The sequence below is a fragment of the Cebus imitator genome, unplaced genomic scaffold, assembly GCF_001604975.1.
Source record: "Cebus imitator isolate Cc_AM_T3 unplaced genomic scaffold, Cebus_imitator-1.0 Scaffold162, whole genome shotgun sequence".
NCBI lineage: Eukaryota > Metazoa > Chordata > Mammalia > Primates > Cebidae > Cebus > Cebus imitator.
Window position 1 is genome coordinate 4,453,876 of NW_016107477.1, and position 22,530 is coordinate 4,476,405.

The 22,530-nt window shown below is 39.7% G+C and overlaps 1 protein-coding gene and 2 pseudogenes across 4 annotated transcripts in view; 1 reads left to right on the plus strand and 2 right to left on the minus strand.

The window, feature by feature from the left end:
- Positions 1 to 22,530, plus strand: part of RALBP1 (ralA binding protein 1) — a 65,192-nt gene that overhangs the window by 11,163 nt on the left and 31,499 nt on the right. The window lies entirely within an intron of this gene.
- LOC108314843 lies at positions 170 to 3,222 on the minus strand (annotated as a pseudogene).
- LOC108314842 lies at positions 10,848 to 12,135 on the minus strand (annotated as a pseudogene). Its single transcript, XR_001829688.2, has one exon. The product of XR_001829688.2 is annotated as a glyceraldehyde-3-phosphate dehydrogenase-like (transcript).

Consider the following 22,530-nt stretch of genomic DNA (forward strand, 5'->3'; position numbering starts at 1 on the left):
GAGTCGCTGGGATTACAGGCACGCGCCACCATGCCCAGCTAATTTTTTGTATTTTTAGTAGAGACGGGGTTTCACCATGTTGACCAGGATGGTCTCGATCTCTTGACCTCGTGATCCGCCCGCCTCGGCCTCTCACAGTGCTGGGATTACAGGCTTGAGCCACCGCGCCTGGCCCATTTTAATTCTTTTATGTTTCATTTGTTATATATTTTCTTTGTTTTTTTTTTAAGAGAATTAAATCATTTATTGATTACACTTGACAATGGATTATACACAGGCTTCATTCCCATCTATAATTTTATCTGGTACCATTATTCGATTTAGGTATATTGTGTAGGATGTGCCAACAATCATTTTTATAACCAATAATTCCAGGATTTTGCTTGGGTAATCCCTTTTAATGGTGAACTTCATGTCACAACAGTAACTATTAGTTCAGCTGCACCAAGGTTTCTGAAGATAATGGCTTCTCCACCCAAGCAGGTTGTATATAAATTCCAAATAGAACCTGGCATCACCCTGAAGGAATTCTAACTTCACACTGCTGGGGAAATTTACCAAGATGGCTTCAGGGTAGACCAACTTTACACAGCACATTAAAAAAAGAAGACATTTATTCAGGGTCACGATCAGACTGTTACATTTAGCAATCAACAGCAAAAAAAAAAAAAAAAAAGGAACATCTACATTAAAATCCTTTCTTGGAATACTTTACACTTTCCACAGAACAGAAACTAAAATAACCTGTTATACAATTAGTCACAAATATACAGTCCTCGAGTTTTTTGCCCATACATGAGTATTTGTCTAAATCACGTCTTCTTTGTAGCAGCTAGGCCCTGCTGCCACTGTGCTTGGTTGAGATGACAAATCTGTTGTAACCTGTAGCTTCCCTGTCCCTTCTGGCTCTCCTCTCCTGCTAAACTTTGTTCCCTAATTAAAACCTTCTGCCACTGCCATAGCTACTGCTGCTACTGGAACCGCCATAGCCACCTTGGTTTCATGGTTTGGCAAAGTATTGGCCACCACCACCATAAGGGGCCAGAGCTTCTGCATCCAAAGTTTCCTCCCTTCATGGGTCCAAAATTTGAAGACTGATTGTTGTAATTGCCAAAATGATTGTAGCTTCCACCACCTCCAAAATTGCTTCCATCATTACCAAATGCATTATAGCCATCCCCACCGCCACCATATCCACCATCACCATGGCTACCACCAAAGCCACCACGACCACTAAATTTTCCTCCACGACCAAAGTTGTCATTCCCACCGAAACCACCTCCACGACCACCACCAAAGTTTTCAGAACCACTTTGACCTCTTTGGCTGGATGAAGCACTCACCATCTCTTGCTTTGACAGGGCTTTCCTAACTTCACAGTTGTGGCCATTCACAGTATGATATTTCTGAATGACAGTCTTATCCACGGAGTCATGGTCGTAAAAGGTTACAAAGGTAAAGCCCCTTTTCTTGCCACTGCCTCTGTCAGTCATGATTTCAGTCACTTCAATTTTTCCATACTGTTCAAAATAATCTCTTAGGTGATGTTCTTCAGTGTCTTCTTTAATGCCGCCAACAAATTTTTTTTTTCACAGTTAAGTGGGCACCTGGTCTTTGAGAATCTTCTCTTGAGACAGCTCTCTTTGGTTCCACAACTCTTCCATCCACTTTGTGTGGCCCTGCATTCATGACTGCATCCACCTCCTCCACAATTGCATACGTGATGAACTCAAAGCCCGTGTAGCGCTTTGTGTTTGGATCTCTCATTACCACACAGTCTATGAGCGTTCCCCGTTGCTCAAAATGGCTGTTCAGGCTCTCATGGGTTGTTTCGAAGCTCAACCCTCCAATGAAGAGCTTCCTCAGCTCTTCCGGCTCTTTAGGAGACTCTGACTTAGACATGATCGCAGGGAGAAGAGAGACTTTAGCGATGCTTCTTCGGTGGCGTCCACAGGCAGAAAAGCCATTTGTTATATATTTTCATAGTAGTTGCCCTGGGATTACAATTGACATCTTAATTTATAACAATCTAGTTCAGATTAATATCAACTTAATTTTTATAATGTAGGAAACTGCTCCTATATAGCCCTACACCCTTTTATGCTGTTATTGTCACAGTTACATCTTAGTACATAGTATGCTCATCAACACTGATTTACAATTACTGTTTTATACAGTTGTTATTTAACTCAGGAGAAGAAATACAAAAAATACATTTATATTCTTTTTGGTATCTACCTACCTAATAAGTTTTTTTTTTCTTTTTGTGACAAGATCTCACTCTGTTGCCCAGGCTGGAGTACAGTGGCACGATCATGGTTCACTGCAGCCTTGACCTCCTAGGCTCAAGTGATCTACCTTGGCCCCCCAAGGATTAAGGATTATAGGCATGAGCCATTGTGCTCAACTGTAATAACCTTTACCAGTGTTCTTTCTTTATGTGGATTTGAGAGTTGTCTAGTTAGTGTCTTTTCATATTAGCATGAAGGACTCCCTTTAGCATATTTTTTAAATAGCCTTCTGGTCTTTGTGGTTTCTGATGAGAAGTCACCAGTTAATATTTTTGGTGGGTAACTTCTTTCTTGCTTCTTTCAAGATTCTTTGTCTTTCTTACTTTTTTTAAGATTCTTTGTCTTTCAGCTATTTAAGATGTGTTTTGGCATGGATCTCTTACCCTACTTGCAGTTTCTTGAACTTCATTAAATTGGGAAGTTTTTTTTGCATTAGTTCTTCAAATATTCTTTATGCCCCTCTCTTTCCTTTTGTGACTTCTCTTATGTGTATTTTTGGTATGCCTGATGGTATCCCATATATCTCTTAGGCTCTGTTATAAGGGATTCCGTATCCTTTTTTTTTTTTTTTCTGACCCTCAGACTATTTCAATTAACCTATCTTTATGTTCTCTGGTTTTTGTTCTGCCTGCCCTAATAAGGTGTTGAGCCCTTCTAGTGAACTTTTCATCTCAGTTATTGTACTTTTCAACTCTAAAATTTCTATTTGATTTTTTTAAAAATTCTACTCTTTATTGATACTCTCTTACTTCTAAGACATGGTTTCTTTTAGCTTTAGAATATACTTAAAATAGGTCATTTAAAGTTGTTATGTAATAAGTCCAGTCAGTGTCTGGGCTTCCTTAGGGATAGTTTCTTTTTTCTTTTTCTTTTTTCTTTTTGAGATGGGGTTTCACCATTTTGCCCAGGCTGGTCTCAAACTGGATGACAGAGTCTTGCTCTGTCATCCAGGCTGGAGTGCAGTGGTGCAGTCTTGGCTCACTGCAACCTCAGCCTCCCAGGTTGAAGCAGTTCTCCCATCTTGGCCTCCCAAAGTACTGGGATTACAGCTCTAAGCCACTGTCCCTGGCGTGAGACAGTTTCTGTGATTGCTTATTATTATTCTTTAAAAATCATTCCTTCTTGTTTCTTTGCATATGTGTAATTTTTTGATGAAATTGGACATTTTGAACATTATAATGTTGCAACTCTGGAAATCAGATTCTCCCGTCTCCAGGGTTGTTGTTGCTGCCTGTTGTAGCTATTGTTAGTTTTGTCTAGTGACCTTTCTGAATTTTTGTGAAGTCTTTGTGTTTTGTCCTGTGTGCCCTCTGCCGAAGACGACTAAAAAGGTCTTTGTTCTGTTAATTTAGTAGTCAGCTAGTGATTGGACAGAGTTATATGGGAGGCTAAGATAGGAGGATCTCTTGAGCCCAGGAGTTTGAGACCAGCCTGGGCAAAATGGTGAAACCCCATTTCTACAAAAAATACAAAAGTTAGCTGACTGTGGTGGTGTACACTTATAGTTCCAGCTCCTTGGAGGGCTGAGATGGGAGGATTGGTTGAGCCTGGGAGGTTGAGGCTGTAGTAAGCTATGATCACACCATTGTGTTCCAGCTTGCATGACATAGTGAGATCCTGTAAAAAAAAAAAAAAAAAAGTCAATTCTGACAGTATTGCCAGTTTTTAGTTGCTTTTGTGGTTGGATGGAGTTTTGGATTCCTTATTCCACCATTTTAATCACAGTCGCTCCTCCATCTATTTATTACTCCTCTAATTAAGTTTAAACTACCTGAATCATTATAGTTCAAGTGAGTTTCTTGTAGACAGCAGGGTTTTTTTGGTCTTTCCTTTGCTTTATTTCTTTTCTTTCCCTTTTTTTTTTTTTTTTTTGGAGATGGAGTCTCACTCTGTCACCCAGGCTGGAGTGCAGTGGTGCAATCTCAGCTCACTGTAACCTCCACCTTCTGGGTTCAAGTGATTTGCCTGCCTCAGCCTCCTGAGTAGCTGGGACTACAGGTGCGCACCACCACACTTGGCTAATTTTTTTGTATGTTTTAGTAGAGATGGGGTTTCACTATATTGGGCCAGGCTGGTCTCGGACTCCTGACCTTGTGATCTGCCTGCCTTGGCCTCCCAAAGTGCTGGGATTACAGGCAGAAGCCACCATGCCTGGCTGGTTCCTTTGCTTTATTTCTAAAGGATTTTAAGTTGCTAATAAAGATGTAAGACAATAAAGGTTTTTTTTGGCTGTTAACAAACAATGCTGCACTACATAATGCAGAAAACTTAATATTTTTGCTTACTTTTGTCTGCTTGGATGGTAAGGTCCTAATATTTTTTTTTTTTTTTTTTTTTTTGAGATTAGTCTTGCTCTGTTGCCTAGGCTGGAGTACAGTGGTGCGATCTCAGGTCACTGCAGCCTCCACCTCCTGGATTCAAGTGAGTCTTCTGCCTCAGCCTCCTAAGTACCTGAGACTGTAGACATCTGCTATCACACCTGGCCAATTTTTGTATTTGTAGTAGAGATAGGGTTTCACCATGTTGGCGAGGCTGGTCTTGAACTCCTGACCTGAGGTGATCCTCCTGCCTCGGCTTCCCAGAGTGCTGGGATTACAGGTGTGAGCCACGTCACCTAGCCAGAATATTAATTTTTAATAGATATTACTAAGTTGTCCTTCTATCAGCTTACTCTCCTACCAGTAGTGTATGAGTGTTTCTTTCTTCACATCCTCCTTAATATTGGGAATCAAACTTGTTCATCTTTAGAAAATTGGTGCATGAAAAAGTACATCACTTTCATTTGCCATTCTTTCATTTTAAAATATGTTTGATGTTTGCTGTGTGTTCATATCCTTTATTCATTTTTCTGGTTTAAAAAAAAAGTTTTGTAAATTATTTGTCACTTCTGTTGCTAGTATTTTTTTCAAGTTTCTTGTTGGCTTTTTGAGTTTTGATATTTTAAAAATGTAATTATGTCTTTTCTGAAGGACTTTTTAAATGGAAAATTAAGGAAAAAAGCAGTGAAACTCTTCTCTTTTCAGACTTGTTTATGGGGGAAAATATGTATTTCAATTTTTTGCTTTATGTATGGTTAATAACACAAAGGTTATGACACTTAGTCAAAGCTCACAGCCATGTTCCAGACGGAGCTAAAGTTTACCTACAGCATCTGTCAAACTCCGAAGCCCGTATACTTCCTGTTGATCAGGAAGTATCAACAGGATCCATCGGTATATTTCCGTTTCTTTATAGATGGATAGGAGGCTAGATGAAATGGAAATAATATGATTGTCTTTTTAGTTAAAACAGTTAAAATGTATTTTATTTTGAAAAAGATAATACCTATGTTACATAAAGGTTAAACTATCTTTCCCCTTTACCCTTTTTTCTTAGCCAAGATCTCTTTGAAGAGATTAAAACTTAATATTTCCTTTTATATTCTTCCAGAGATGTTTTATATACATGCAAGTAATATGTGTGAACATGTAAACATTCTAAAGTCATGAATAAGTAATATGTATAGGAAGGGAATCAGTATTTGTTGACACCTGCTGTTTTAACAGGCACTGAGCCTGTTTTTTTATATTTGAGTGAAGTTTTTCAAACTGATTGCCTTGAAAATTTATACAATTATTTTATGAAACTTTTATAAAAAAGGTTATTGAAAACAAAAATACTGGCAAGAGTCATTTGGAATTGCTTCCAGAGCTTGCACCGTGATGTATTGAAGCATGGCAGTCCATCAACAAATGAAGGTTACATTAGTTCAGAAGCACTAAAAATGAGAATCAGGTATTGTGATACTTTGAAAATGAAGTTGTATACCATTTTCGTTGCTTAAAAATGAGGTATACTTGTCAGTTATAAAATGGTTATTGTATAACTAGAACTTTCCTTGTGAGGATTTTTGTGTGTATGTGTGTGTGTTTTTTTTTTTTTTTTTGGACGGAGTCTTGCTCTGTCGCACAGGCTGGAGTACAGTGACGCAGTCTTGGCTCACTGCAACCTCCACCTTCCAGGTTGAAGTGATTCTCCTGCCTTAGCCTCATGAGTAGCTGGGACCATAGGTGTGCGCCACCACACCTGGCTGTATTTTTAGTAGAGACAGGGTTTTGCATTTTGCATTTTTAGTAGAGACAGGGTTCTACCATGTTAGCCAGGCTGGTCTTGAACTCCTGACCTCAGGCAATCCACCTGCCTTGGCCTCCCAAAGTGCTGGGATTACAGAGTGAGCTACTGTACCCAGCTTCAAAATAGAAATATGAATCAAGATCTTAACTTTCTGCTTGAGAAAATTATGAGAAAGAAATTGCAGATATAAAGATGAAGAAAAGCTTACTTAAGTCCATTTTTATTACAAACAATTGAAAAGCAGTGGATAAAATTCTGAGTTTTTCAACATAGTTTAGCATTTAAAGGAAAAAAAACATGACGTTAGAGTTTGCTTCAAATATTTCTCAGGTTACTTTTCATATTAATGTCTTAGAAGCATTATGATTGTATAAAAGTTTTTTGTAGTCAGCTTAAGGCATAAAAGCATAATTTCCTTCCTTTAGGTCTAAATGATGGAATAGTTTTACATGATAACGAGTTACAGAATATAATTTACAAGACAGGAACAATCTGCTAACTGTGTGTGTGTGTGTGTGTGTGTGTGTGTGTGTAAACATTTTTTAAACAAATAATGATTGTTACTTTTAACAAGTTAATTTGAACTTTTATTTGTTTTTATAGTTTAATAAATGGTGCTTTTACTTTCTGCTTTTTTTAAATCAGAGTAATTCACTATGTAGGTAAACAGTTACTATTTAACATTTCAATCCCAAATCTTGACTTTTGGCCTATTTTGCCTGTATAAAATTAGTATTTTACTTGTGTCTCCAGATTTTATTTAATTCCAGGAAATAATGCAGCTGCTGTTAATTCTATTTACTTTTTTTTTTTAGACAGAATCTTGCTCTGTCACTCAGGCTGGAGTGCACCAGCATGATCTTGGCTCACTGCAACTTCAGCCTCCTGGGTTCAAGTGATTCTCATGCCCCAGCCTCTTGAGTCGCTGCAATTATAGGCGTGCACCATTATGCCCAGCAATTTTTTTCTATTTTTAGTAGAGATAGAGTTTCACCATGTTGGCTAGGCTGGTCTCAAACTCCTGGCCTCAAGTGATCCTCCCCCTTTGACTCCCAAAGTGTTGGGATTACAGGTGTGAGCTGCTGTTAATTCTTATGCAGTGCCTTTACATCCTAGCCAGTAATTTTATTCCTATTTTCCATTTCTCTTCTCTAAAATGTTGCCTTATAATATGGTTTGGCTGTGTCCCCACCCAAATCTCAACTTGAATTGCATCTCCTAGAATTCCCACGTGATTTGGGAGGGACCCAGTGGGAGGTAATTGAATCATGGGAGCTAGTCTTTCCTGTGCTGCTCTTGTGATAGTGAGTAAGTCTCACGTGATCTGATGGGTTTATTAGGGATTTCCACTTTGGCTCCCTCCTCATTTTCTCTTGATACCCCCATGTAAGAAGAACCTTTAGTCTCCTGCTACAATTCTGAGGCCTCCCCAGCCATGTGGAACTGTAAGTCCAATTAAACCTCTTTTTGTTCCCAGTTTTGGGTATGTCTTTATCAGCAAAATGAAAATGAATCAATACACCTTAAAAACTGAAATCTTCATGGGGTAGTGGTTTTTACTTACCCGACCAAGATAATTGACGACTTTATAACTTTCGAGCAGCTGTCTACATTTAAATATTTAGAGATCACCTATGAAGGAAACTTCTACTTAGAATTGTCAGCTGAGGACTTTCTCTATCATGGATGATATTAGACCTACTTGTTATTCTATATCCATCAGTAGTTAATGTTAATAATTTAAGATAATTTTCAGTCTCATTTTTAGGAAAAATTTTTTTGAAGAAAATTATAAAAATCATTATATATAGACATATTTATATAAACATATGTGTTTGAATATGTACATATGTAAACATATGTGTATATACATATATGTATACATATACACGTGTATATATACATACATGTATACATATACACGTGTATATATATATATAATTTTTTTTTTGAGTTTCACTCTTGTTGCACAGGCTGGAGTGCAATGGTGCAATCTCGGCTCACCACATACTTTGCCTCCCGGGTTCAAGCAGTTCTCCTGCCTCAGCTTCCCGAGTAGCTGGGATTACAGGTGCCTCCTACCATGCCCAGCTAATTTTGTATTTTTAGTAGAGACAGGGTTTCTCCATGTTGATCAGGTTGGTCTCAAACTCCTGACCTCAGGTGATCTGCCTGTCTCAGCCTTCCAAAGTGTTAGGATTACAGGCACGAGCCACCACACCCGGCTATATATTTGTTTTCAAAAATTTAGGTAGGACCTAAGTGGAGTCCTTTCTTCCCCCAGCCCTTTCTCTTACCAAGTCCTCTGGTACCATATCCCATACATTTAACCTAGATGTCATATCATTTAATCCAGGTATACTTTAGTGTGTATCTCTAACCACAACACAATGATCATACTAAAAAAATTAACAGTTGTTTCTTAATGTGAAATAATATCAGATTTCTCTGATTTTCGTTAACTTTTTTTCCTATTTTTTCATTTCTTTTTTGAGACTGAGTCTCTCTCTGTTGCCCAGGCTGGAGTGCAGTGGCACGATCTCGGCTTACTTCGGCCTTTGTCTCCTGGGTTCAAGCAATTCTCCTGCCTCAGCCTCCTAAGTAGCTAGGATTGCAGGCATGCACCAGCATGTCCAGCTAATTTTTGTATTTTTAGTAGAGATGGGGTTTTGCCATGTTGGCCAGACTGGTCTTGTACTCCTGACCTCAAGTGATCTTCCCACCTTGGCCTCCCAAAGGGGTGGGATTACAGGTGTGAGCCACTATGCCTGGCACCTAACAATTTTTTCAAATTAAAATCCAAATAAGGTCTATACGTGGTAATTGGTTTCCTCTTTTTTTCAAGGTTACGTGCCATATTTTTTGTAGTGTTTTTGTATTTCTTAACCTTTTACAAAAATAGACTATTTTTTTAGAGCTGCATTTGTGCTAGAGTTCACTTCTGGTATGCTGTACATTACATTCTGTGTGTTTAGATGAGTGACTAATGGACATGTTTCCACCACTAAAGTACCAGTGCAGAATAGTTTTACTGCCTCAATAATGTATTCTACCTATTCATTTCTTCCTCCTCCCTGAACTCTNTTTCAAAAGAAGACATATATGAGGCCAAGAAACATATGAAAAAATGCTCATCATCACTGATTATTAGAGAAATGCAAATCAAAACCACATTGAGATATTACTTCACACCGATTAGAATGGCGATCATTAAAAAATCTGGAGACAGATGCTGGAGAGGATGTGGAGAAATAGGAACACTTTTACACTGTTGGTGGGAGTGTAAATCAGGTCAACCATTGTGGAAGATAGTGTGGCACTTCCTCAAGGACCTAGAAATAGAAATTCCATTTGACTCAGCAATCCCATTATTGGGTATATGCCCAAAGGATTATAAATAGTTCTCCTATAAGGACACATGCACATGAATGTTCATTGCAGCACTGTTTATAATAGCAAAGACTTGGAACCAACCCAAATGCCCATTGACAATAGATTGGACAAGGAAAATATGGCACATATACACCATGGAATACTATGCAGGCATAAAAAATGATGAGTTTGTGTCCTTTGTAGAGACATGGATGAATCTGGAAACCATAATTCTCAGCAAACTGACACAAGAATAGAGAATCAAACACTGCGCGTTCTCACTCATAGATGGGTGATGAACAATGAAAACACATGTACACAGGGAGGGGAGCATCACACACTGGGGTCTGTTGGGGGGGCCAAAGAAGGGACAGCCGGGGAGGCGGTGGGTAGGTTGAGGAGGGATAACATGGGGAGAAATGTCAGATGTAGGTGACGAGGGGATGGAGGCAGCAAACCACATTGCCATGTGTGTACCTATGCAACAATCCTGGATGATCTGCACATATACCCCAGAACCTAAAGTACAGTAAAAAGAAAATGCATTTAAAGACAAAACAAATATTTTTAAATGACTAAATACAATTGAAATCATTAAAATGAAATTCTCATGTAGCACAGTATCTGGAACATAACAGGCATTCGAATAAATTATTAATTAAATAAATGTATCCAAAATATTAGTCAAAGTGAAAGTGACTCCTTTGTCCTTCTCTAGGTGGGATGTGGACCCACAGCTGGCACATGTGGTGTGTTTGTGCTACAAGAATGGGCTGTCCTATACATTATATTCTGCAACATAGGTTTTTTGTGTCTGTTTTTTGGTTTGTTGTCTACTTATGGTTTTGGTTATTGTAAATGCTATAGAAGGAACTTTGTTTTGGTTAGATACTGAAGTCTACTCTTTTATGAGGCATTGCTTCATAGTCTCTGGTATCGATATGCCGTTATTTAACCAATCTCATCTTGATCAGTGTTTGACTCCACTTTTATTCCTAATATAAATAATGTTATTACAAAATATCTACTGTATCTTTATTTGCTTGTGATAATATTCATAGACTAGATTTCTTTTTTTTTTTGGCTGAGCACAGGGGGCTTTATTGATGGTACACGACAAGGTGGGGCTCCCTAGGCCCCTCCCTCTTCAAGGGGTCTGCATGGAAACTGTGAGGAGGGGCAATTCAGTGTGGTGGGGGACTCTGTGGCAGGGACTCCCCAGCAGTGAGGGCCTCTCTTCCTCTCGTGCTCTCGCTGGGGCTGGTGGTCCAGGGGTCTTACTCCTTGGAGGCCATGTGGGACATGAGGTCCACCACCCTGTTGCTGTAGCCAAATTCATTGTCATACCAGAAAATGAGCTTGACAAAGTGGTCGTTGAGGAAAATGCCAGCCCCAGCATCAAAGGTGGAAGAATGGGTGTCGCTGTTGAAGTCAGAGGACACCACCTGGTGCTCAGTGTATCCCAGGATGCCCTTGAGGGAGCCCTCCGATGCCTGCTTCACCACCTTCTTGAGGTCATCATATTTGGCAGGTTTTTCCAGACGGCAGGTCAGATCCACCACTGACACGTTGGCAGTGGGGACACGGAAGGCCATGCCAGTGAGCTTCCCATTCAGCTCAGGGATGACCTTGCCCATGGCCTTGGCAGCTCCAGTAGAGGCAGGGATGATGTTCTGGAGAGCCCCACGGCCATCACGCCACAGTATCCCGGAGGTCCATCCACGGTCTTCTGGGTGGCAGTGATGGCGTGGACAGTGGTCATGAGTCCTTCCACGATACCAAAGTTGTCATGGATGACCTTGGCCAGGGGCGCTAAGCAGTTGGTGGTGCAGGAGGCATTGCTGACGATCTTGAGGCTGTTGTCATACTTCTCATGGTTCACGTCCATCATGAACATGGGGGCATCAGCAGAAGGGGCAGATATGATGACCCTTCTGGCTCCCTCCTTCAAGTGAGCCCCAGCCTTCTCCATGGTGGTGAGGATGCCAGTGGACTCCACCACGTACCCAGCGCCAGCATCGCCCCACTTGATTTTGGAGGGATCTCGCTCCTGGAAGATGGTAATGGGATTTCCATTGATAACAAGCTTCCCATTCTCAGCCTTGACAGTGCCAATGGAATTTGCCATGGGTGGAATCATACTGGAACATGTAGACCACGTAGTTGAGGTCAATGAAGGGATCATTGATGGTGACAATACCCACTTTACCAGAGTTAAAAGCAGCCCTGGTGACCAGGCGCCCAATACGACCAAATCCGTTAACTCTGACCTTCACCTTCCCCATGGTGTCTCAGAGATGTGGCTGGCGATGGGAGACTAGATGCGGCTGTCTGGCGAACAGGAGGAGCAGAGAGCCTCTACTAATCTTTTTACTGTCTCCATAGTTTTGCTTTTTGCAAAATGTCATATAGTTGGAATAATATCACCTTTTCAATTAACTTTTTTTTTTTTTGAGACAGGGTCTCACTTTGTCACCCAGTTGGGGTGCAGTGCTGTGATCTCAGCTCACTGCAGCCTCTACCTGCTAGGCTCAGGTGATCCTCTCATCTCAGCCTCCCAAGTAGCTGGGACTACAAGTGTGCATCACCACACCCAGCTAATTTTTTCTTTTTTTTTTTGGGTAGGGATGGGGTTTCGCAATGTTGCCCAGGCTGTTCTCTAACTGCTGAGCTTAAGTGATCTGCCCACCTTACCCTCCGAAAGTGTTGGGATTACAGTTGTCAGCCACCATGCCCAACTTCATTCTTAGTGATATGTGTTTAAATTTCCTTCATATCTTTTCATGATTTGATAGTTCATCTTTTTTTCACACTGAATAATACTCCATTGTCTGGATGTACCACAGTTTATCCGTTGCTGATTTTTTTTTTGGCATTTATAAATACACCTGCTATAAACATCTATGTGCAGGTTTTTGCATGTACATAAGTTCTCAGTTCATTTGGGTAAATACTAAGGAATGCTATTGATGGATCATATAGGAAGAGTAAGTTTAATTTTTTAAGAAACCGCTAAGCTGTCCTCCAAAGTGGCAGTGCCATATTGCATTCTCATCAACCATGGATAAGAGTTCCTCTTACTCTATATACTTGCTAGCATTTGGTGGTGTCAGTGTTTTGAATTTTGCCATAATAATAGTATATGGTAGTATCACATTGTTTTAATTTGTAGTTCTCCAGTGACATATCATGCTGAGCATCTTTTCATGTGCTTATTTTCCATTTGCATATCTTCAGTGAGGTGTCTCTTCAGGTATTGTGCCCATTAAAAAAATTGAACGTTTTCTTGTTGTTTAAAGAGTTCTTTGTATATTTTTGCCTAATAGTACTTAATCAGATATATTTTCTCTAAATATTTTCTTTCAGTGTGACTTTTCATTTTTTCAGTCTTAAGATTCTTAATTTTTGTGTTCACCCTCCCTCTCTTATTTTTTCCAGAGCATTAACTAAAGGAACTAAATTGTATATCCTATTGATTTTACAGCTTGATCTGTAAGATATGAGATATATAGATCTATCTATTTATCTATCTGTCCATATATGTTTTCATCTAGAGTTCCTGGCTCATAACTCCCACAGACCATGTTATTTCTTAAGTGACTTAAACAATGAGCATACTTTCGTTAAAGTATTTTGCCTTTTGTCTTTGATTCCTGAAGAAGCTTTGGAACAGCTTCTGAGCAATAAGGGTGAAAGACAGTCTTTTGTGATAATGTTGGAGTACTTTTGACCTCAGCAGTAGGCCTCAGAAAACAGATCTCTCTCTCTCTGGCCTTCTTCTGGTCTTTGTTCACTTGCTCTTTTTTCTCCCCAGGGCAGGCCATAGAAACTAAAAACATCCTCTAATCTTCCCCCAGCTTTCTGTCTAGGAGCTGACCATAAAGAAATTCTCTGACTTACCTTGTCTGATTTTAGGTCATAAGATCCCCATTTAAGAACGGATCTTGTCTCATACCATGGAGGAAGGAATGCTGCACGGAGAGGCCAAGAAGAATCTGAACAAGATAGAGCTTACTGGGTTTCCCCACTCAGTCTATTAGTATTAGGTTATCAGATTATACCCATTTTGTTCAGTAGCATTTTTTCATGATTGTCCATACTTCAGCATGCCTGTCCAATGAAGTCTCCATCAAAAATTTAAGAACATGGGGTTCAGAGAGCTTTTTGACAGCTGAACAGGTAGAAGTTTCTGGAGGTTAATGTACCCACAGAGGGCACGAAAGTTCTATACCCCTTCCCCACATGCCTTGCCCTGTGATCTCTTCATCTATACCCTTTGTGTATCCTTTATAATACACTGAACATAAGTGGAAACATAAGTGTTTCCCTAGGTTCTGTGAGCTGTTCTAGCAAATTAATCGAACCCAAGGCAGGGGTCATGGGAATCCTGATTTATAGCTAGTCCCATCAGAAGTGTTACTGGAAAGGTGTCCTGATCCAGAACCCAAGGGAGGGTTCTTGGACCTCAGACAAGAAGGTATTCGAGGAGATTCCATAAAGTGAAAGCAAGTTTATTAGGAAAGTAAAGAAACAAAGAATCGCTACTTTATAGGCAGAGCAGTGGCATGGGCTGCTTAACTAAATATAGTTATTTCCTGATTATATGCTAAACAAGGGGTAGATTATTTGTGAACTTTCCAGAAAAGGGGTGGGTAATTCCTGGAACTGAGGGTTCATCCCGTTTTTAGACCATCTAGGGTAACTCCTGACGATGCCATGGCATTTGTAAACTGTCATGGCGCTAGTGGGAGTGTCTTAGCATGCTAATGCATTATAATTAGTGTATAATGAGTAGTGAGGAGGAGCAGAGGTCACTTTTGCCATCTTGGTTTTGGTGGGATTTGACCGGCTTCTTTACCACATCCTGTTTCTCAGCAAGGTCTTTGTGACCCATATCTCGTGTTGACCTCCTATCTCATCCTGTGACTGAGGATACCTAATCTGAGAATGCAGCCCAGTCAGTCTCAGCCCCTATTCAAGATGGAGTTGCTCTGATTCAAAAATATCTGACTGAAGCACAGGTAAAACAGCCCAGGGCTTGCAATTGGCATCAGAAGTTGGAGGTGGGCAGCCATGGGGACTGATCCCTCAACTGTGGAATCTGATGTTACAGATGGTGTCAGAATTGAATCAGAGAACACCCAGCTGGTATCCACTCCAATGTTGATTGCTTGCTTGGTGTATGGAGTAAACCCCTACACATTGTGGTATGAGAGCAGAAAAAAACTTTTTCTACACAATCACATTGTTTTATTTTTCAGAGATAGTGTGTGCATCCATCAAGGAGCTCTTCTCTTTCTATCTCTCACTCTTTTTTTGGTGTTATTAGCAGCCATTGATGATCATTGCCACTATCCATATTTATTTGTGTATAAAGTGGTGTAAGCCAAAAATAAAATTCTAAGCCCCCCAGCAGACTGATGGACCCCCCTCCCATCAGTCTGGGAGTTCGAAACCAAACCTAAAAAAGGTTAAGGGAGTTCCAAACCAAACCTAAAAAAGGTTAAGGGAGTTCCAAACCAAACCTTAAAAAACTAGCTCAGGCCATGAAGGGAATGGGGATTGGACATGCTTCACTATACCTTCCTCCCTTTGGAATTCAGACATAACTGACCAACATTAACATTAAAACAGAGATCTTCAGACTGACAAAACAGACTCTGTAGCAATAAGATACCAGATTCCAGTCTGACTGTAGTATAGCATCACATGACAGATGACAGGCCATGAAAGAAATCAAAGTATTTTACCCCAAAATGTATTTATTTGACATATTTTGAAATGACCCTGCAAAGCTGTCCCTTGTGGGAAAAATCTGCATTCTGTAGAGAATCCCCTTCCCTTTCCAGATCTTTTCCCTGATCCAGGAACAAATTAACTAGAGTCTGGCACCTTTTTAGGCCTGTTAAGAGCTCTGAAGCCTGCTACCTGGAGGTTTCATCGGCATGATAAAAATCTTGGTCTTAGCAACCTCTTGTCTTAACCCAGATGCTCCTTTCTATTCAGTCTAGACAGTTAGATAATAACAGCTCGTTCAACCAATTACCAATCAGATAATCTTTGAATCCACCCATGACTTGGAAGCCCCTTCTTCAAGTTGTCCTGTCTTTCCAGCTGAACCAATGCATACTTTATGTGTATTGTTTGATGTCTGCCTTTAACTTCTGTCCCCCTGAAATGTATAAAATCAAGCTGTGAAACAACCACCTTGGGCACATCTCTCAGGACCTCCTGGGCTGTCATGAGTCATAGTGTCAGAGGTGTTTGAACCAAAACATCTCTACCTTGAATAGGGGCTAGCTAAAATGAGGCTGAGACCTACTGGGCTGCATTCCCAAGTTAAGCATTCTGAGTTACAGGATGAGATAGGAGGTCAGCACAAGATACAGGTCATAAAACAGGTTGTGGTAAAGAAGGTGACCACCATATCCTACCAAAACCAAGATAGCAATGGAAGTAACTCCTGGTTGTCCTTACTGCTCATTATATGCTTATTATGATACATTAGCATGCTAAAAGACACTCCCACCCATGCTGTGACAGTTTACAAATGCCATGGCAATGTCAGGAAGATACCTGTATGGCCTAAAAGCAGGAGGAATCCTCAGTTCTGGGAAATACCCACTCCTTTCCTGGAAAACTCATGAATAATCTGCCCCTTGTTAGCATATAATCAAGAAATAAGTATCCTTAGTCTAGCAGCGCAGGTTGCTACTCTGCCTAAGGAGTAGCCATTCTTTATTCCTTTACTTTCTTAATAAACTTGCTTTTACTTTGCACTATGGACTCACCCTGAATTCTTTCTTGTGCAAGATCCAAGAACTCTCTCTTGGGATCTGGATCGGGATCCCTTTCAAGTAGCAGTGGTCCTCACATCTGTCTCAGAATAAATCTCTTAAAGTATTTTATAGTTTGACTCCTTGTTGATAGTTGTAATATTCTTTTTTTTTTTTTTTTTTTGAGACAGGGTCTGTCGCCTAGGCTGGAATATAGTGGCATGATCTCAGTTCAATGCAGTCTCGACCTCCTGGGCTCAAGTGATCCGCCCACCTCAGCCTCCTGAGTAGCTGGGATCACAGCTGCATACCACCATGCCGGGTTAATTTTTGGCATGTTTGATCGAGACAGGGGTTCGCCATATTGCTGAGGCTGGTATCGAACTCCTGGACTCAAGCAGTTCACCTGCCTCAACTTCCCAAAGTTCTGGGATTACAGGTGTGAGCCACCGTTCTTGGCCTCCAGTATTCTTTCATTTCTTCTTTACTGACTAGCCATAAGATTTTGGTAAAGAGAAGCTTGGCAGCATTAATACATCACTTTGGAAATTTAACATAAATGCTCGATTTCTCCCCAACTTTATTAACCAACTATTCAAAAAATGAGGTGCTCCTGTAGATCCTCCAAAGGTGACCAATTAATTTTTGTTTTTTAGTATAATTATGCACTCATGGATTTAAATATAATTGATACATTTTAGCTTATTGCAGTTGTTAATTTTGTTGGTACTCATATTGTCCCATCTTTGGCCAGTGGGAGTTTATTCAAGTTGACTTCTGAGTCCTTTTAATTCCAAGCATCTTTCAGGACTTTCTTTTGTGAACGGTGTTTCAGCCTTATCTTGTTCATATTCTGCTCTTAGACCCGAAACCTACTTAACAGGAACACTTAAAAGTCCCCTTTATTATGTTGTTAGGTTCACACAACTTAGAACGTATTTACATCTTAACAGTTAAAAAGAGAAAAACAGTTTTGTTCTGCTCTCTCACAGCACTTCTGACACCAGAAGTATGTAGGGTTTTCCCCATGTCAAACAATTATCCAACTCTTGGCAGATACTGACTAGATGTTCTACAACTTAATTGTGGCACTAACCGCACTAACCTGAAGTTAATGCAGACCCTACAGGGCAAGGGCTCAGTCTTACAAGACTGTCCCCCACTTTAGACATCAATCACAAATAGTGGATCCCCAGGTTACCCACAGCCCTATCCCATTTGGCTCCAAATTGGACGTTCTCAAGATCCCCCTTCAGGTTTGAGAACTTGCATGAATGGCTCACAGAACCAGGTAAACCCTTTACTTACTATTACTGGTTTATTACAAAGGATTTTTAAATTTTTTTATTTTTAAGATTTTTTAAATAAATTAAGCAGGGTTTTGCTATGTTGCCCAGGCTGGTCTCAAACTCCTGGCCGCAAGCAATCTCCCCACCTGGGATTATGGGCATGAGTCACCATGCCCGGCCTTGTATTTCTTATTATATCACAATATCACAATAAGTTAATAGATGTTTGAAAAAATAATACACGTAAGTTGAAAGAGGAAAATAATACTTTTATTTCACTCCTACATAACTAAAATTACTAATGGTTTGTGTGTGTCTGTGGGACGGTGTACAACTTGTAATACCATGCAATCAGATTGGATATTACTACCCTCATTTCTTGTTCCATGTTGATTTTTACATGGTACTTTCTTTTTTCTTTTTCTGTCATGAGGCCCCAGAAAACTCAGCTTCACAAGATATATTGTTGAGAGGAATGCAGTGCTATCTAATGTTGAAACTGAACTACTTTTAGCTAGTTTTTTGTGCTGTTTCTGAAAGATGTCCAGGATTGCTGTTTCCCTCAAATTTAAGATGTCCCAAAACTCCTCTCTGAGTTTGCTTGCAGTGCCCCTGGGTGCTTCCGTGCACTGTTTGGGAATCGTAGCTAAATACTATTATCTAGTTCTTATTGTAACCAATGTGTAAATCTTCTTTTTATTAAATAAATGTGTTGTTGGTCCCCTCATCACCCCTGTTAAATTCTAATTTAAGATATACTTGAGAATAGATTATGCGATTTTGGAATATAGCGTGAAAGAGGGCTGCCACCCTTAAAAGGATATACTATACCTTTTAAAATGTTTGGTTTCACCATGAAGTACCCAATGATATTTATTGTACTTTATAAGAAAACTGTTTTGGTCTTCCACATTTAGAGTAACTGCTAGTAAATAGCACTTTTGGTTTTGTTTAAAGGCAGGAGTCAGCCAGGCGCAGTGGTTCATCTCTGTAATCCTAGCACTTTGGGAGGCTGAGGCAGGCGGATCACCTGAGATCATGTGTTGAAGACCAGCCTGGCCAACATGGTGAAACCCCGTCTCTACTAAAAATAACAATAATTAGCCAGGCATGACAGTGGGTGCCTGTAATCCCAGTTACTCAGGAGGCTAAGGCAGGAGAATTGCTCGGGCCTGGGAGGCGGAGGTTACAGTGAGCTGAGATCACACCACTGCTCTCCAGCCTGGGCAACAGAGTGAGACTCCATCTCAAAAAAAAAAAAATAATAAAGGCAAGAGTCTAATGTGGGTTTTTCCCTCTGATACTTAATATATGTATAGTCATGTGTCACTTAATGATGTTTCAAAGTCAAGGATAGACTGCACGTAGAGAGGTGGTCCCATAAGATTATAATACCATAACAGTACTTTTTTCTATGTGAAGGGAGGTATGTTTAGATACCAGTGTGTTACAGTTGCTGACTGTATTCAATACAGTTACATGTTGTATAAGTTTGCAGCGTAGGAGCAATAGGCCGCACAATATATAGCCTCGGTGTATAGTAGGCCCTACCATCCAGGTGAAAATAATTTGTTAATTTTTCTACTTTCTGTCATTAATCCCTTTTAAAAACTATTTTTTTTTATTCTTTTTTAAAGACATAGTCTTGTGCTGTTGGCCAGGCTGGAGTGCAGTGGGGCGCCATCATAGCTCACTATGGCCTTAACCTCCTGGGTTCAAGTGATTCTCCTGCGTCAGCCTCTCGAGTAGCTGGGACTATAGACACATGCCACCACACTCAGCTAATTTTTTTTTTTTTTTTTTTTTTTTTTTTTTTGAGGCAGAGTCCCACTCTGTTGCCCAGGCTGGAGTTCAGTGGCACAATCTCAGCTCACTGCAACTCTGTCTCCCAGGTTAAAGCGATTCTCCTGCCTCAGCCTCCGGAATAGCTGGGACTAAGCGCACCATTACACCCAACTAATTTTTGTATTTTTAGTAGAGACAGGGTTTCACCAGGATGGTCTTGATCTCTTGACCTCATGATCCACCTGCCTTAGCCTCCCAGAGTGCTGGGATTGTATACAATTGTGAGCCACTGCGGCGGGTCCAAGCTTGGCTAATTTTTTATTTTCTGTAGACACACGGTCCCATTATGTTGCCCAGGCTGATCTTGAATTCCTGGGCTCAAGCAGTTCTTCTGCCTCAGCCTCCCAAAGTGTTAGGATTAGAGGTGCTAGCCACTGCTCCTGGTCCATTAATTCTTTAACAGTTGTCATCAGCATGAAAAAGGCATTCATATTCATTATAATGAATTTGAGAATTTCACATTTTCTAAACTGATTATACCTGCATATCTTGTCTGAAGCATATATGAGTAGGGCAGAAGCTAAAATAAAGATTAAATCTCATGGTATAGAGAAAGGGTACAGAAAATAATCCAAATAAAGAGTAAAGTCTTGATTAAAGTACAAGCCAAAACAATGTTAATAGATAGGAAAGGATTAATTATATAACAACTAAATTGGATAATTACTCTGTGGAATATATATGAGAAATTATTTTCGAGCCTGTATATGTGAATAATTTGCATTTAGTGGGTCCTGGTCACAAACTTCAAACATATTATCATGAGAAAAATTTCACTGTTGTATGAAATCTTTTAAACTTTATTTGCCCAATCTGAAGGATTATTTCTGTCCCATTTCAGCTTATAAATGTAAAAAAAGAGTATGTGCTCCCCATGTTTAATGCGCTGCTGGTAGACAACACTTTATACATGTTAACTGTTTCTGAAGAGATTGAACCCTTCTAGTGTTACACATGGGAGAGGACCCTAGGAAGCTGGAGAAGACCTGAGGAAGCTGGTGTCTGTCTGGTTTCCTCTGGACTTCACCCCATGTGCCTCTTCCTTTGCCCTTTTTGCTTTGTATTCTTTCTGTATGATAGATCTTAGCTGTGAGTACAAACCATATGCTGAGTTATGTGAGTACTTGTAGCAAATCACCAATCCTGGGAGTGCAGCCCCCAACATAGTACTAAATGACTTAAAAATGAAAACACTATTCCCTGTCTCATTCTGTACCTCTCTCAGTCTTAGTTTTTTTTTTTCTTTTAGGTATTTCCTTTGCTATTTGTTTCCTTTTTTCTAATAATGAACTGCTGTTTTTTGAGATAGCAGTTTTTGACATTATCTGTTAATTAGGTATTACGATTAGATGAGGATTTAGGTTTCTTACACCCTTGCCCCAGTTCCCTGCCTTCAGTCCTCCAATGTGACTATTTCCCAATGTTTGATTGTCCGTATTCATTGTTACCTTTATGATAACTAGATAAATATTGTATTATAATACTGAAAAATGGACTATGGATTCTTTTTCTCATCTAACTTTTCTTTTTCCTAGAGTTGATAGTAGTTTTTTCTTTTCGTTTGCATTATTTACTGTTTTGTTTGTTTGTTTTCAGATAGGTTCTTGTTCTTTGCCCATGATGGAGTGCAGTGATGAGATCAAGGCTCACTGCAGCCTTGATCACCTGGATTCAAGCAGTTCTCCCACCTCAGCCTCCCAAGTTGCTGGGACCACAGGCAGGTGCCACCATGCCTGGCTAATTTTTTTAATTTTTCGTAGAGATGTGGTCTCACTATGTTGCTCAGGCTGGTCTCAAACTCCTGGGCTCAAGCCATCCTCTCTCTTTGGCCTCCCAAAGTGCTGGGATTAGCTGTTTGAGCCACCATGCCAGCCCATTCTTATGACAAATTTATTCCTAAAGCTCCAGAGGCTTTTTAACATCTTATTGTTGTTTTCCACATTAAAGATATGTCTAAGTTCCACCATTCCTTGAAGCTCTTCTTCCTCATGGTGCAGTGTGGATTAGTTGATCGCAGACCTGCTTTTATGGGAACTTCCCTTTGCTGCACTCCAGGGTTGAATCTCGATCAGGTCTTCCTACTGTTTGTTTATTGCCTTGTTTTTGTAGGAATTATTGAGAAAGTATATTATTAAGATTGTAAATTATTGGGAAAGTAAATATTTTGAGACTATTAGTCTGAAGATGGCTTTATTTTACCTATATACTTAAATGATTATTGGAACTAATTTTCTTTCAGCATTTGCAGATACTTCTTTAGTGTCTTTAAGCTTTAAATATTTCGGTTGGCAAGTTGGTCCTCATCATGTGAATATAAGGTGTTCCCCCAGTTCCCTCATCCCTAGGACACTTTGTGGTATCTTCTTTTTATCCCCAGTGCTCTGAAATTTGAAGAGATGCATTGTCACAGGTCTCCTCATTTATTATCGGGGTGCTCAGTGGTCCTCTCAAAGGACATTCTTGTCCTTAAATTCTGGGACAATTTATTTCCTTATTGTGAGGAGAACAAGAATGTATTGTGCCTGTAAACACTTCTTCCAAAATATAACATTTCCAAATAGTAGGTTAATACTGCTTAGTGTTCAGTGTATAAAGTATTGATAAGTCAGTATTTGGATTCCCTTATACGATTTTAGATTAGAGAATTTTAATTTACAGATTCTTTTTTTAAACTATAAATGTGAGGAAAAGTTGCTTTTAGTGAACTTAAGCCTGATATTTATTAATAAAGAACATTTATAAAATATTGAGCCTGTTTAACTTGTAAACTAGTTAAGCAAGTTATTGTTTTTCTGGAATAGACCTTTTTATGTTTAGATTTGATCAAGTTTAATAAACTAGTAG